General features: G+C 41.3%; 1 protein-coding gene across 1 annotated transcript in view; it reads right to left on the bottom strand.

Annotated features, from left to right (window-relative positions):
* The window catches only part of LOC124413884 (probable G-protein coupled receptor CG31760), a 129,934-nt gene that overhangs the window by 23,768 nt on the left and 91,783 nt on the right, over positions 1 to 14,383 (bottom strand). The gene's annotated exons all lie outside the window — the stretch shown is intronic.

Raw genomic sequence — 14,383 nt, 5'->3', positions numbered from 1 at the left:
TTTACGCGTCCCCGTTTATACGCGTTTGCCTTTATACGACCCTCAACCGAGCATCGCGTATATTGCGGAGAGCGGCTTGTAAAACGACGCTTAAGAGCTGCATCAAGACTTTTATCATAAGAACTGCTTACAGAAATCGTTTCTTCCTGTCTGCGCCCGATGATCATTCTACAGATAAAATCTCTCCCCACGACTGTACGACTGTAACAGCTTGAGGTGAAGCAGACAGAAAGCGTTTACCCCTTCGGTTCGCGGTTCTGTAACTTTCCCATCGCTCGTTCTGTTCCATCTTAGCGGATGATCCCCGAGTGAGATGCATACAAGAATCAGAATGTATCATCGAATATCTCTTTTCTCATGGAAAGTCGTTACACGGAAGCTTGATTCGAGACTTCTGTGTGTATCAGACTTTGCAGATATTTTACGATCAGCTCCGTATGGTTTCTCCTTACGATACTACCTCAACCTACTTAAACCCTACGTGTATAGGAGATTATCCCTTCGCAGAGAACCAGAAGGCTTTGCCGGACCTCTTTCCGCGCGAAATCGGCTTCTTTTCGGCCTGTCTGGGCAAGTTCTGTCTATTGGAGTACATCACAGGTCAATAGAGAGGCGATTAAGCATTAATATTATTATTAATACCGAATACGTGAGACCAAATTAAAGGATGACTCGAGAGGGCTTTTGTAGGCTTTATTACTCGTATATAGAACCAAAAACTCAAAAGAGTTAATATCGTGTAATAAGGATCACTTGAACGTTTTCGAAAATTTTCCATTGAGAGTTTGAAAGCTTTCGAGTCGTTCGTACCTGTATAGAAAAGACGAGCTGTCGCATTTTCGACCACAATAGAGGCTGTTATGAATTTTCAGTAATATTACGGATTCAGCTAGAAAATCGCTGGAGGATTTTGCAGACGGAGAACACATTGTAAACATGCTGCGATAGATGTAACGATATACATACCTACTAGACAATGGCGGACGATTTAAATAACCTAGCATGCTTTCGAGCACATCGTGTATGTTGCAAGATACATAAAACGGAGCAATTTTTCAGAGCGAACCTAACGGAGATTTTGAGCCCATATCCTATAATGACGTTTCTCATCCTAGTGACGATCCACGTAGCGAACGCCGTGAGGACGGAGTGAAGATTTCAAACTCAGTAGCGAAGTTCGTAAAATAATTCATATAAAATATTTATATAGTCACCCATAAAGGCTCTTGTGTGAGTTGCAGGTTGCCACGGTCGGTCCGCACCCAGTTTCGAGTTCACGCAATATAAACGAGAGAAATCTAACTTTTCAAACCACACGGAGAGACTTTTGCTATCAACGTTTTCTTCATTGCTTATCCGTGATTATAATAATACGAACCAATTTTAATATAATCGAAGTAGAGTTAAAAGAAGTCACACAGTGATTGTGAAAATTCGGAATTAGGTAATCATATTTTTCAGAATGACTCATAAGAATATTAAACTCTTACATTGAAAGAATTACACTGTTCAAAGATTATTATATTAAATTTTCCAATGGAGTCGAATAACAAAAATTAGTAAGTGCAAAGAGCGAAATGAAGTCTTGCATGTTCGATATAAACGCATTGCAATTTCCGTGAACTACTTTAGACAAAAAATGAGAGTCACGTGTTGGTGTTGGGAGTGCCAGTGGTTTACGACTACTACGATGTATGTACCATTGTCGTTTTTTTTCTATTTTTTATATTTTATTCTTTATTCCTACGTTACTTCCGCAATAGTAAATATGCAGGTGCCAGTAACATCGTCCAGGTTTCCAAGGGATCGCGTCTCCTGCCTTTCCGGGATACAGAACATAAAAAATAAAAAAGAAGAAAAAAAAGGGTACTCGGGGCGATATATATAATGTACGTATCGCGTATACATCCTGCTCGATACTTGAGAACGATATTTATAGAGGTGCCCATCATTTCCCGAGAAATGGCTATAATTTTTATACGGCAAATGGATCTCGCTGAAACGCTGTAAATGCGAGGTGTAGTTCGCGATAAACATTTTTTTATTAGCATTAGTATCGTATCTGGTTTTCTTTTTCTTTTCGTTTTTTTTTTTCCTTTTTTTCTCTTTATTCGCAGCTCTTTCGACTCGATCAATCGTCGGGAAAAAAATATAACGATCTGAACGTTTTTCAAACACGTACGGAAGATGTTTCGCCGAAATTCCTTGCGAACGATTTGTTGTTGTACCTACGCGAGTTAAATACATGTGCGAAATGATAATTCCCCTAAAGTGTATAAAAATGAATTTCTAAGGTGTGTTATACATGCTTACAGAGCGTATACCAGCTGCTTGCGATTCAAAATTCCGTTTGAAATGCAATCTAGTAAATTTGTGTCGTAAACACGATCGATAAACCGGCATAACTGTGCAACTATTTCGAACAGAAATTAAACTTCTGAACGTCTATATTTTCACATACAATGATGGGAGATTGATCGAGCATGAGAAACTTGGCACATCGGGTAAGTCCCTGAAAATCTGTAATCGAGACTTGAGCAAACCGAGGATTTGTGAATATTTGTAAAACCCGTAGCGTTGAGCAGATTACAGCGAATTGTTAGAAAAATTGAACACCAACGGAAGGTACTTCCGGGGACGTGGCAGCTAAGAATGCCGTACAGTAAAACCTGGCTTACTTGAGATCCGTGGATTCCTGAGCCCGTAACGCCGTCAGGATGCGCACCCAGCTGTGCTCAACTACGTACAATACTGGGGAGGGAACGGGGCTGCCTATTTACTGCGAAGAGCCGAGGTCGCCGGGTACCGAGTCGGTAGAATAGGTGAGGTTTTACCGTACACACCAAAGTTATGGGTAAAAGCCAGTGGCATAAACGAGCTGACTCTGGCAGCGGCGAGATAAACCGACCTCGTTGACGTTCGCCGGGCGGGCCAGGAACTGCTCCTTGCGCTTCGCCGTCGACGAAGCTGAGAGAGAGAGAGAGAGAGAGAGAGAGAGATAAAGAGAGGGAAAGAGAAGAGGAGCCACCTCGTCTGGCAATTGAATGCACCATTGCACGTGGAGAAATTAGCCTCCGCAAGATGTTTGGACCGTCTTCGAAAGCCCCTCGAAGTCTGGCCGATGGCTGATTTCTGCACGATCACGAAACATTTTTTTTCCAATTTTGCATCAAGGTTTTTTATCGATCTCAATCCGTGAACCGTCACAACGACTGTCGATGGCATCGAGCGGTGGCGGATGGAATTGTTGAGGCTTGAAATACAAAATTTTCCGACTGTAAGCTTGTCTGAAATTCCATACCGAATCCCCTCGGAAAATGATGCAAGAATTTCGCCTGCAATTATCTGATAGTGGAGGAAATTATGCAGTTCGCTAAATATGCAGAGAATATAACCTGGTTCGACATTCCCGTGCGAATAATTGTTCTGACCTAACTCAACCCGTGTTACCATAATGGAGTCTTGCACGGAATGCGTAGACTACAATTTGAACCTTGTTCTCCGGAATTCACCCCGATGTTAATCGTGAAATCAAATGAATTGGACAATGGTGAAAATCCGTTGAAACTTTCAGACGACGAAGGCCATGCCGGCGATGCCGAAAGCCGAACGACGACCCCATGACACCCTCGAGGGAATCTTGAACTGGCGGCGGTAGCCCTCAACGTAATTCATTTACTTCTGCTCCCAGCTGCAATCGTGTGGTTTCCCGAACCGATCGTCGACTACGAGACCAGCTGAATAACTAAAGCGTAATTTCCATGCGACGGTTCTGTCTGCAAGGACGTTCAATTCCTGGATTTCCTTCGAAAATTGCAGGTTGCTTTCCTTTGATTCTTTCCGATGTAAACAGAACTTGTGGTTCTTGATTTTTTTTCTCGCCTCAAGTTTGCGATGCTCAAACGAATTCGGTGGTTTCGGTAGCTCAGTTTGATTAATTTGATCCTTATATTGGAGCAGCAGATACGACTGTTCACGGCCACGAACGTCGTCACAGCATAAGAATCGTCGAGGAATTCGTAATTAGATACGGACAAAGCCTCAGACTTTTGCCCCTGTAACTTGAGGATGTCGAATAAATTAGCTGTGTGACAATCAACAACTCGTGTACATGAGACCCGAAATTCACACATCAATCCTTGGAATTCTCGGTGCGAAATTGCTTTCGAGAAATGTATTACAAGGAATCCGATGGGAAGAATTGAGAAGCGAAGAGCCTTTAATTCCAATTCCGTGAAAATTCCAGCACCGTTCCGTACATAGCAGTTGTTCGATCTGCTGATTCGGCTCAAGAGGTGTCTGTACGATTAGATTTTAAGGACACAGCTTGCACGCTTCTTACAGGTATTCACACCCATCAAAGTCCCAGGGAACTCTGCGAGTTTGCATGTTATGAGAGATAAATTTTCTGCCAGGTACCTAATTTTTATGCTAATTTTATTATCAACGCATTTTTCACAACCGTTGCCATATACACGCAGAGGCCTCAGCTGCTCCACCCGCAGATATTTGGTAACAAATGTTATTAATATTCTTCAATGGATTAAGAAAGTAAAAACCTTGAGCGATTTGGAAAATTTCTTATTGCATATTCTGGAGAACTCTTAACTCGAGACTACCTTTATTCACTGTGAAATCAAAGGTTACGATTCTCTACGACTGAAATTCGACTCTTTGCATTCACAAGGCTAAAAAAATCTCATTCTCGATTCACTGTTTCCATTGAATTCAACTATTTAGCTGCGATCTTATGTACCACGTCTCGTCGGTCTCGTTTATCTTCAGTGATGGTCTATCCGTATTTTTACTCAGCTATTTTCACTGCCTGTGAGTAAAATTGGCATCAAGCGCCCGTAGCTCTTATCCTAATAACTTGGATTTTCAACAGGTATCTGTCTTCTGGAGATAGACAGATAAAATGGAAACAGGGATACAAACCAGAGAAGAAACTCATTTGATCCAAGTGAGCGATGACTAATTTATTTGCCACATAGATGTGCAGTTAGAATAGATTTCGTTCACTCAATGGAACGAAAGTTTATACGATTTTACAAGACATATATATTTAAATGAATGAAAATAGATTTAAAATCAGTGAAAAAATTGTTTGTTTGACTGATTGTGAGTCAATTATTATTCGTAGCACGTTTGCCCCGACGAGTTTATTCTTTGTATAAAAAAATCTGGACACATTTCTACCGCAGCCTGTATCTCGGAAACTACTGACTTTTGATCTTGCGTCGATGAGAAATTTTTATCACGAGGATATGTACTATAACATGCTGCAAACCCAGCCAATTTGACCGGGAGTCAATTTCCATAAGGATTCTGCGCGGTTCTTGTATCCGGTACTACATTGGAAAGAATATTCAACGATCGAACTGCCGAAATTTGAAATATATTTTAACTTGAAGAAACGGCGGTTGAAATTTTCACGCACACCGAACGTCACGCGTATATGCGTTCCGGTGATTTGGTCAAACGAATGTATAAAACCTGAGGCTCGCTATATACAGACGTTGAAAGGCGAATTATGGTGAAGGAGGGAATGGTTACCTAGAGGTATAGAGGCAGAAAAGAGTATCGATGGAAAACGTGCACGTTGAATATTGAATGATACCTGGCATCGGGTTGGCTGACGGTCTAATGTTCCGTGAATGCGGTCTACCGAAGCAACGGAATCCGCTAGCTTGGCTCTTCCTTCTCGGAAATACGTGATCAAAGTCGAGAAGTAACCATGCAGGTGTATCACGGTTGTACGTGTATGCACGCGTGAAAAATCGCTGCTCCGGAGTTGCTACTTGGGATTCCATCAGCTACGAAATATCCTGATACGTCAAACGGGCGGAGGATCGATGTCGATTTTTCTTGGAAAAAATAAATTGTCTAAATCCGAAAAAGATATACGCTGCACGAACATGGTCGTGGCTATCACGCCTATTATGACGCGAAACTCTTTGTGACGCGAAGAATTTTCTAACGGAAGTCACGATGTCACGTATACCGGATCTTGCGAAAATTGCTCGCCAATTTTTGCATCGAAATGCACCGCGACTATATAATCAAACGAATCGATGATGATGAATAAAATTTTGCAAAAAAAATCTTCAATTGCGCAAAATTCTTTTGTTTCACCTAAACAGACATCTGCCGGAGGGAAAAATTTATACTTCGACTGAGCTGAATTCAACTTTTCAAATTGAATGTAAACGAACGGATTTTTAAATGTACGTATGACAATGGTGAAAATTGGGTATATAGATCCGTACGTCGCTAGAGGTCCATAGAGGAGATTATTGGGTATTCAAGGGAGCACTTTGGCCCGCTGTCAATTCGGCATTGTCGTGGGGTAAAGTTGAAAAAGGTTATTGTTCGGTCGGAGGTGCAAAGCGGAACGGCATTCGAGTTCGAATGGAGAGGAGGGGGTGAGGGGAGATAGAAAAATAAAAAAAACTGCGGGATAAAACGATGAAGTAAAAGAAAAATGGCAAAAGGTATCCGGAACACACAGACCCCTACAAATTGCTGATTTCCTTCCTCCGACTTGATGTCAAAAAATTTACCGAGATCACGTAGGTATGAGATCACATGCAGGCAGGCAGGCAGGCAGGCAGGCAGCGAGCGCGTATCTTGTCGTTACTTTGATTGGTGCTTCCTACGAGAAATGCCTGCGCAGAAAATTCCCAACCTGCAAACGGATGCCTTTACACACGCGCGGTGTGTGTGTATGTGTGTGTGTGTATGTGTCTGTATACTTCGTAGCCCGGGTTAGCTCTGGGGTTTGGGGCTGGCCGAGGCTACGAGCTTCGTCGACGCCGAGTTGAACGAGTGGCTGCGTCTTTCTCGAATACGGGGTCGACCTTTCGGGGGCAAAAGAAAGCGGCCAAAGGGCGACGAGAGAAAAGGGGTGGAGGAATAAGGCCGGATAGATATGTGCGGAAGGTAATCTAGAAGACAAAAGACGTGCGGTTGGTTGGTAAGAACCTTTGGCAGGCGTGAAAAACAGGATAACGATATATACAGGTATACGATTAACACACGTTGTACTGTATATTACTGTATCTAAGGTATATTCGTTGCTTATACCGCGGGATGTGGAATAGGGTGAGAAGAAACCCGAGGGAAAATGGAAGCCCTTCTCTTTTACAGGAGGATATAATTGAACTCATCCGTAGAGACACTGAGGGACATGACAGCCTGTAGACGGACGATCGCAGCTTATAGGAGGAGGAGTGATAGCTCGACTCAACTATCGGAAGGTGTACTCAGCTGCACGATTGTTTCGCTACTGATTGATTTCGTATATCGACGTACGATTGATTGATTGGATTTATTCCACAGCTGTCGCGGTTCTCGTTGAGCTGACAATTTTCCGCACTGCTGCTGCATCCTCGGATCCTTTTCGGCATACATTTTTTTGTTTCGTTTTTTTTTTTTTGTTTTTTTCTTCACCCCAACGATCCCCTAAATCTTCGCTCTATATGATAATGCAAACACACTGCTATTCTGGCTGCTAGGGATCAACATGCTACCGAAGGGAAACATGCAGTATTCATTTTAATCTCTCTTCTTCTTTCCAGCACTAGGTCAAGGAAAGTTCGTCGATATCCGTTCGCCCGAAAGAACGGACGCGATTTCGCAAACCTTGTAAGAATCCGGTACAAAGGACACAGGCTACCTTTTGCAGCTTTAAAACTTATCGCGAATCTCATTTGAGAACTGGTCTCTTTGCGTTTAGGGTTGGAATCGTCACGCGATTCACAATGATCCTGTACAGCGGCGGGAATTTCACCTTGGCTATGCTCCGGAACTTGTTCGGGAAAATAACGCGTCGGATTTTCATCGATTGGGAAATTTGTCGAATCGCTTTTATGCACGGTAAACACGTGGATACCGCTAAGTATCGACAAGCAGGCCAGCGAATGTCGCGTCGTGATTTTCGTCATAAAGGGCACGTCAACCGCTGTCACTCGCAGCTTCTGTGGTGTAACCTGAGTTTGCGTGAGTCACATTTCATCTGGTTCTTATTGTGACTCAGAAAAAGGCACTCTTTCTGGAAAGCCAAGAAATGGACAATGGACCAGGTAAAAATAACTTTTTCACCGCACCTGCACGGAAGGTACATTTTTTGTGCCCCCTCGCATAAACGGGAAGTCCGTACTTTGCGATACAGGGGGTGGTGAAAAGTAGTATACGTCATACAGGATGAAAAAGGCTAACCTAAACTGCGTTCTTGTCACCCAAGCCGAAGGTGAGGGTCTCAATCTTGCAGTTTGGAATAGCCTACTTTCCCACCCTAGGTGCGTAATATATTATAGTCTCCGTTATAACGTATGTCTACCTACTAAACTTCAGACGGAAACATTATCATCGAATAGTGGGAAAACATGTTTCGAATGTCAAGGTTTCTACACATTCATTTCTTCATACACACATATTTTTTTTATAGAAAAAAATGGAATAATTTTAAGGATGTCGTGTTTTATAGATGCATAAGAAGACGATGGAGGGAATCATTTTGAAAGCTCTGTTACGACGTGAATATCGCGCATATATTATACGTATATGTATAGCACTCTCTCAAGTTTTGAAAAATAAATAAATCTTGAAATGGAAAAAGCAAAGCTTCTTGTATACCAAACGCTGTTCTTCTTTTTCTCTCACTTTCTGCTCTCTTTCGCCGTCAAAAATTCGCACGGAAAAAATTTATTTTCCATTTCCTAAGTCTTCCGGGACCATATTTTTGCCTTTCGCGCATAAACGTGTCTGCGTTAAGTGCATTTACGTATTAATGCAATCAGCATTTCGCGAAAAGTTTTTCCCGTCGGCGTGCGAATATCTTTCGCTCGGCAATGATTTATCCACGTCGATAATGCTTTCACCGGAGAGACGCGGCTTTGCCGTTTCGCCTAATTAAGTGACAGACGGCTTCAAGTCCGAGGGATTAGCCATGAGTGACGAACGGACGAATGGACGATCGAACAAAACAGACTAGCCGGAGATCGGACGAAAGAATTGATAGGGCTGATGGGCTCGCTCACCCCGAACCGACAACCATGAAAGATTTATCACCGAAACAATTCTTTTTCTTTCTTCCATCGGGATCCGATCGACTTTCTCGGCCCTTTCTCTCAAGAAAATTCCACCCCTCTTCACCGTAGCTGAGAAACTACATGAGAAGCCCAGCAATCGAGAGTACTTCGTTCAACTCCGGCTCTCGAGGCTTCTGCAATAAATTGCTTTAATTAGAATTCGTGAATTTAGCTGTCTGTCTGCCTGCTTTTTTGTGTATTTTTTTTTTTTTTAACTCACAAGTCTTCCTCTAGTAATCATATCTCTTCGAAAAATTTCAGTAAAAGCGATGTAGAAAAATGAAAATGCAAATCACTTGTGATTTAAAGCGTCTGAATTTTAAGTATATATATTACCTATATATATAGAAAGAAACCACGGCCCTCGAGTAACTTAGTTTTCAAATAAACTAAGGCATATTGTTATTTGGAGTCGTAATTACATTACTATCTTTATGAAACGTTATAGATAATACTTACTTGGTGAAAGTCTATGTATTCCCATATTTTATACGCGTTTCGAAAGCCGGTATTGTATTATAGAAGTATGTAAATACATTCAAGTATGGGAAAAACATATGATAGCGCCGTAAATGACGTCCTGAGACTAGTTCACTTAGACTTAACTATCTTACCTTGGCACTAAAAACAAAATAAAAAAAATAAAAACAACGTCATATCAATTTTACATCGCAAACTGCGTGATTGGCATATTTCATAAAAAAAAAATTTGTTACTTATCCGCACTTCGCTTGATTTATTTCTCTTAAAAAAAAGAAAAAGAACACCGAATTTTATGAAATAATTTTTAGTCGCGATTGAAAAAAAAAAAAAAATTTCTAATCAATTTCACGAAGGAGAAAAACTATAAATGCTGTCTATAGTGATTCTAATTCTTGAAAAGTGGATAGCAATTAGTAATGCGCCGAAGATTAAATCTCCTCCACGTATACTAAAGACGAAAATCCTTTACAGATGGTCGAGAGAGAATAGTTACCCGGTATGAATCGGGGATCCTCTGCAGGCAATTTGCGCGAAACATTGACGGATTTAATGGTAGCTCGTCGATCTTAAAGCTGAAGCAGATGAAGCTGCAGCGACTGTGTATAGTGCGCAAGTGAAACGTCAGGAGGAAATACAAGCGTTAATTGCAAAGATATTTCACTCTGACGATATATTATTCGGCGAAATATATATGAGCAATAAGACAACTTCCCCAAAAGGATGGCGATACCCCGTCGCCTACCTGATATTGCATAAATAACTTACTCGCTCGGCTGGATTCAGAGTACAAAGAAGTTAGAAACAGCCCACGAATAATACGCTTGTATGGACACAGAACAAACCTCATAAATTTCAGTCACCAGGAAATTTGTGTTTCAATTTATCCTGTCCTTGTATACCAATACGTAGATATATCCAAGCAGCATCGCGCGCTTTAAGCTTACTTCGAAAGCTTCGCTACTCTGTATCGCGAAACAATTTATAAAACACTATTACGGTCATCGAAACGGAAGAATCGATTTTCGCTTCCTTCCAGCATCGAGTGTTCAGCGATATAATGGCCACCTAAATGTACCAATATAGATATATGCAGCTTGCCTAGAGAATTGGTTCGAATAGAAACATGACAAGTTTTACAATAGAACAAATCATTTCCAGCAGAATACACAATCAGCTCGGCATAGCGATGTATTCATTAATGATTAATATTTAGATTAATTTATATCTACATTATAATCTCTTGTACAAAGAAAAATTCATGGACGAAACGATGGTGTCTCTTTAAATTAAAATTGTCGAAGACCTATGTACATACACTTACCCCCTTGTAGCAATGAATAAATTAACTCTAAATGAGATGAAAATCTGATTTCAAAATCCCCCCTCGAGAATAATTAATCATCATAGACAACCCACTTATCACCAGTCAGCATCGTGGAGGTAAAAAAGAAAAAAAAATGAGGCGAGAAGAGAATTAATACTCTTCGCCAATGCATTGATTCAGCAATTTAACTATCGAACAATACAATTCTGTGCTCTGCATAAGATTCTAACGTGTTTTTCGATCTATGAGGAAGAAAAAAACAAGGAAATATTCGTTTCAATAGTATACGAATAACTTACCAGACATTCAATGGTTCAAAATAGTCGTTCACTTGAAGTATAAAGAGTAATATTGATTCGACCTTTAAGAATCACAAATTGGCCATAACCCTTCTATCCATCAGCATAAAACGAAGATGACCAACCTACGGTGAGGTCAAAGATTGAATACTCGACACAAAGAATCCAGCTCATCCTTTGCCACGGTAAATAAACTCCGAATCTAGCATCCAATCAATACCGTACCGAGTACTAAAGAACCGTAATTACTCTCGAACCTTTTGACACAGAGCGGGAAAATATCGATCGTGATGTGACATCGTCCGAGCACATGACCCATGTCATTTTGAATCCACTGCCCTGAAATGTCACAATTAGCGGTGAATCGGGATTTTCAGTCAAAGTTTCGTTACGACATCAAGTGAAAAACAATTCGTCTCACACTCGATCGAATTTGTATCGTGTTCACACAGTTTAAAAAAAATATGGTGTGAAAAAATGGAATGCAAATGGTTGTGAATGAAAAGGGAGAAAATTTAAATGACGGTAAACGGGATATACGTCTACGTATAAAATGATCTTGCAAGCTATTATATGCTTCGACTTGGGAACAGTGTAGATCGGAGCAGAGATAGTTTAGAATGTCTGCAGAAAGCAGTAAATCACTGCGCAGTCTATTCGATTACGGAGGCTAGCCACTATTGCAGCGTTATCGGTTTGCAATTGAGGGTCGGACAATAGATTAGAACAAGAAGTCAATCACAATGCGGTTCTGAACCTCAGTATGAATCCCTCGATATTCAACCTGCAGTGGGCTAACGATAGCTGGGCAAAAACAAACTTGTCCAAACTACGAACAACATAATAATTCTACAAAAGTGCTGTGGTGTGATATAAGAGAAAAAAAGTAAAAAAAAAAAAAAAAAAACCCCAAAAAAAAAAGGCAAAACAACAACGCACCGTGCATTAACGAATAATATGAAAATGAGGTCCCGAGCAACGAATGCCTCCCGTGATATCATGACCGGGTTAAACCGGGTCCAGTGCCAGTGTCAGTGTGCATTGTTTGTTTGGAAATGCGGAATGGCGGTGTAGCAGGACAGGCAGCCAGCCGGGCAGGGATTTGCATTCATGCAACTGCAGCTCTAGTTACAGTTTGGCCGGACCATCAGGAGTAGGTATCAGGTTATAGGCATTTGCCGACTAGTTTGCCTATCTCAGTTTCGAGGTGGCATGCCGCGGTAATGTGTGTTTCCATACACCATTGCCTACCCACCCGGGAGAATCTCCTCTGCAGCCCCTCGAGAATTTGTGCGCAGAGTATCAATACCGGCCAGATATCCTGTACATACATATATACATATGCACGCATACTCGTATATGTATGGATGTATGACGTATGTATCTACCTACACGCAGAGGTAACCGCACCATCCGACAATGCAAGGTATCGTCCACTCCCTAGATGTCAGATTGCGATATGACACGTAGATTACCACCAAGGCTAATTAAATTCCTAACCGAAGTACGCCGGATTTAACCCCTAATTCGACGGATATTTCTCTCTCTTTCTCTATCTCTTTTTCTCTTTCTCTTTTCCAGGAACGAATATCCTCGACCAGATCAATCCGACAATCATATTATAATATCCCAGCGAATTCGAACAGACGAACAACGAAGAAATGGAAATTAAAAGAAGATTCGAATCCTTTGACTAAAGATCAGCCTAGCCGAAAAAATTAATTGTGTTAATCAATCAGTGACGCACGATTTAACTAAATCATGGTGCAAAATGTCAATGATTTAAGGGGCAATCAATTACCTCTTTTCCTCTCCTTGTCTCTGAACGCTTCACTTAGACTCGCATCCGACTTAAGAGCTTCGAACTTGGAGGTTCAACCGGAGCACGTGCGCATGACGATTTATAGCTATACTCAAGTGATGTACGACTTCGTTTTGGCCGCGTGCCACGAGAAATCTACAGCCAACAGCTTAGCATTTAAATATCTGCGAGAATCTTTCCCTCCACCTTATATATATATATATATATATATATATATATATGTATATTTATATCGTGTATATACATATAGGTATATTACCGCTTTTCCGGGTTAGTTTTCCTATTACTCTATACTTCGCGATATCCTATACTACATTCCACCATGGCTAATTAGTTGACTTGGTGCACCTCTGGGATGCTGCTGAGATAAAACGGTAAAAATATCCCACCGAATAAATTGCACCTCCTCTCGTATTCCCCTGATAATTATAAATTTAAACCACTGCAAAAATGTAAAAACTCTTCTTATTCACCCTTTTTCCCCAATAATCTTCGGGAGGGGGTGACTTTTTTCATTACAACAGGGGACACGACCTTTCCAAGTTCCAGCTGTAACGTGACAGGTAAAAATAACGGGGAAAACAAAAAAAATCACCCGATAATCGAAGTGAGCTTAATTGTAAATGCCGGAGTAGAAGTAAGCAAGTATAGCTCGAATCTGAAGTCATTAAAAAGTCGGACCGTTGGACCATTCGGGATTTCCAGTTTTAACCATCGCTCGCGTAGGCATTTTGAGTATTTGAATAAGGGTATCGTGTAGGTATAAGTTAGCAGCAAATACTCGTTACGTTTAGCTTGAACTTGAAGCAGTTTCTCCGTTACGACCGGAGCACCTGATTAAAACGACGTCTTTCAACCGTTCCCACCCTCCTTTCCCCAGGTTGCAATGAAAATACCCAACGAAACAAATTTCCTTTGTAACAGTTAAACTATTTTCCCGAGTTACTTTTTTCCGTCTCAACTACGCGAAACTTCTCAGGTAATATGAGCTGACTCTCTCTCCCTCCCTCTCTCTCTCTCTCTCTCTCTATCGCTCTCCCTCTTCGTGAAAGCGCGACATTATACCTTTGCAGCGGTTATTCATGTCGCGCAGTTTCTCGTCGATTACCCTTCGGTTATAGAGGTTGCACGTACTGTACGTGCAATATATGTATATACATACACCACATTTGACCGAAGTCGGCGTTGAAGTCGGCGAGAAGTTCGTTCCCCGGCTGCAGCACTTCTTGCAGGCCATGCAGGGTGGAAACTTTTCATCGAATTTCGCTGCACTGAACGAACAAATCTCTGATCCTACCCAGCCGCGTGACCGGAATTCAAAGAATTTCTGTACTCGCGATCCATTTTCTCCACAAGTTACAAG

The sequence above is a fragment of the Diprion similis genome, chromosome 2 (genome assembly GCF_021155765.1).
Source record: "Diprion similis isolate iyDipSimi1 chromosome 2, iyDipSimi1.1, whole genome shotgun sequence".
NCBI classification, from domain to species: Eukaryota; Metazoa; Arthropoda; class Insecta; order Hymenoptera; family Diprionidae; genus Diprion; species Diprion similis.
The sequence above is the reverse complement of the archived record's forward strand: the minus strand, read 5'-3'. Positions and strand labels throughout refer to the sequence as shown.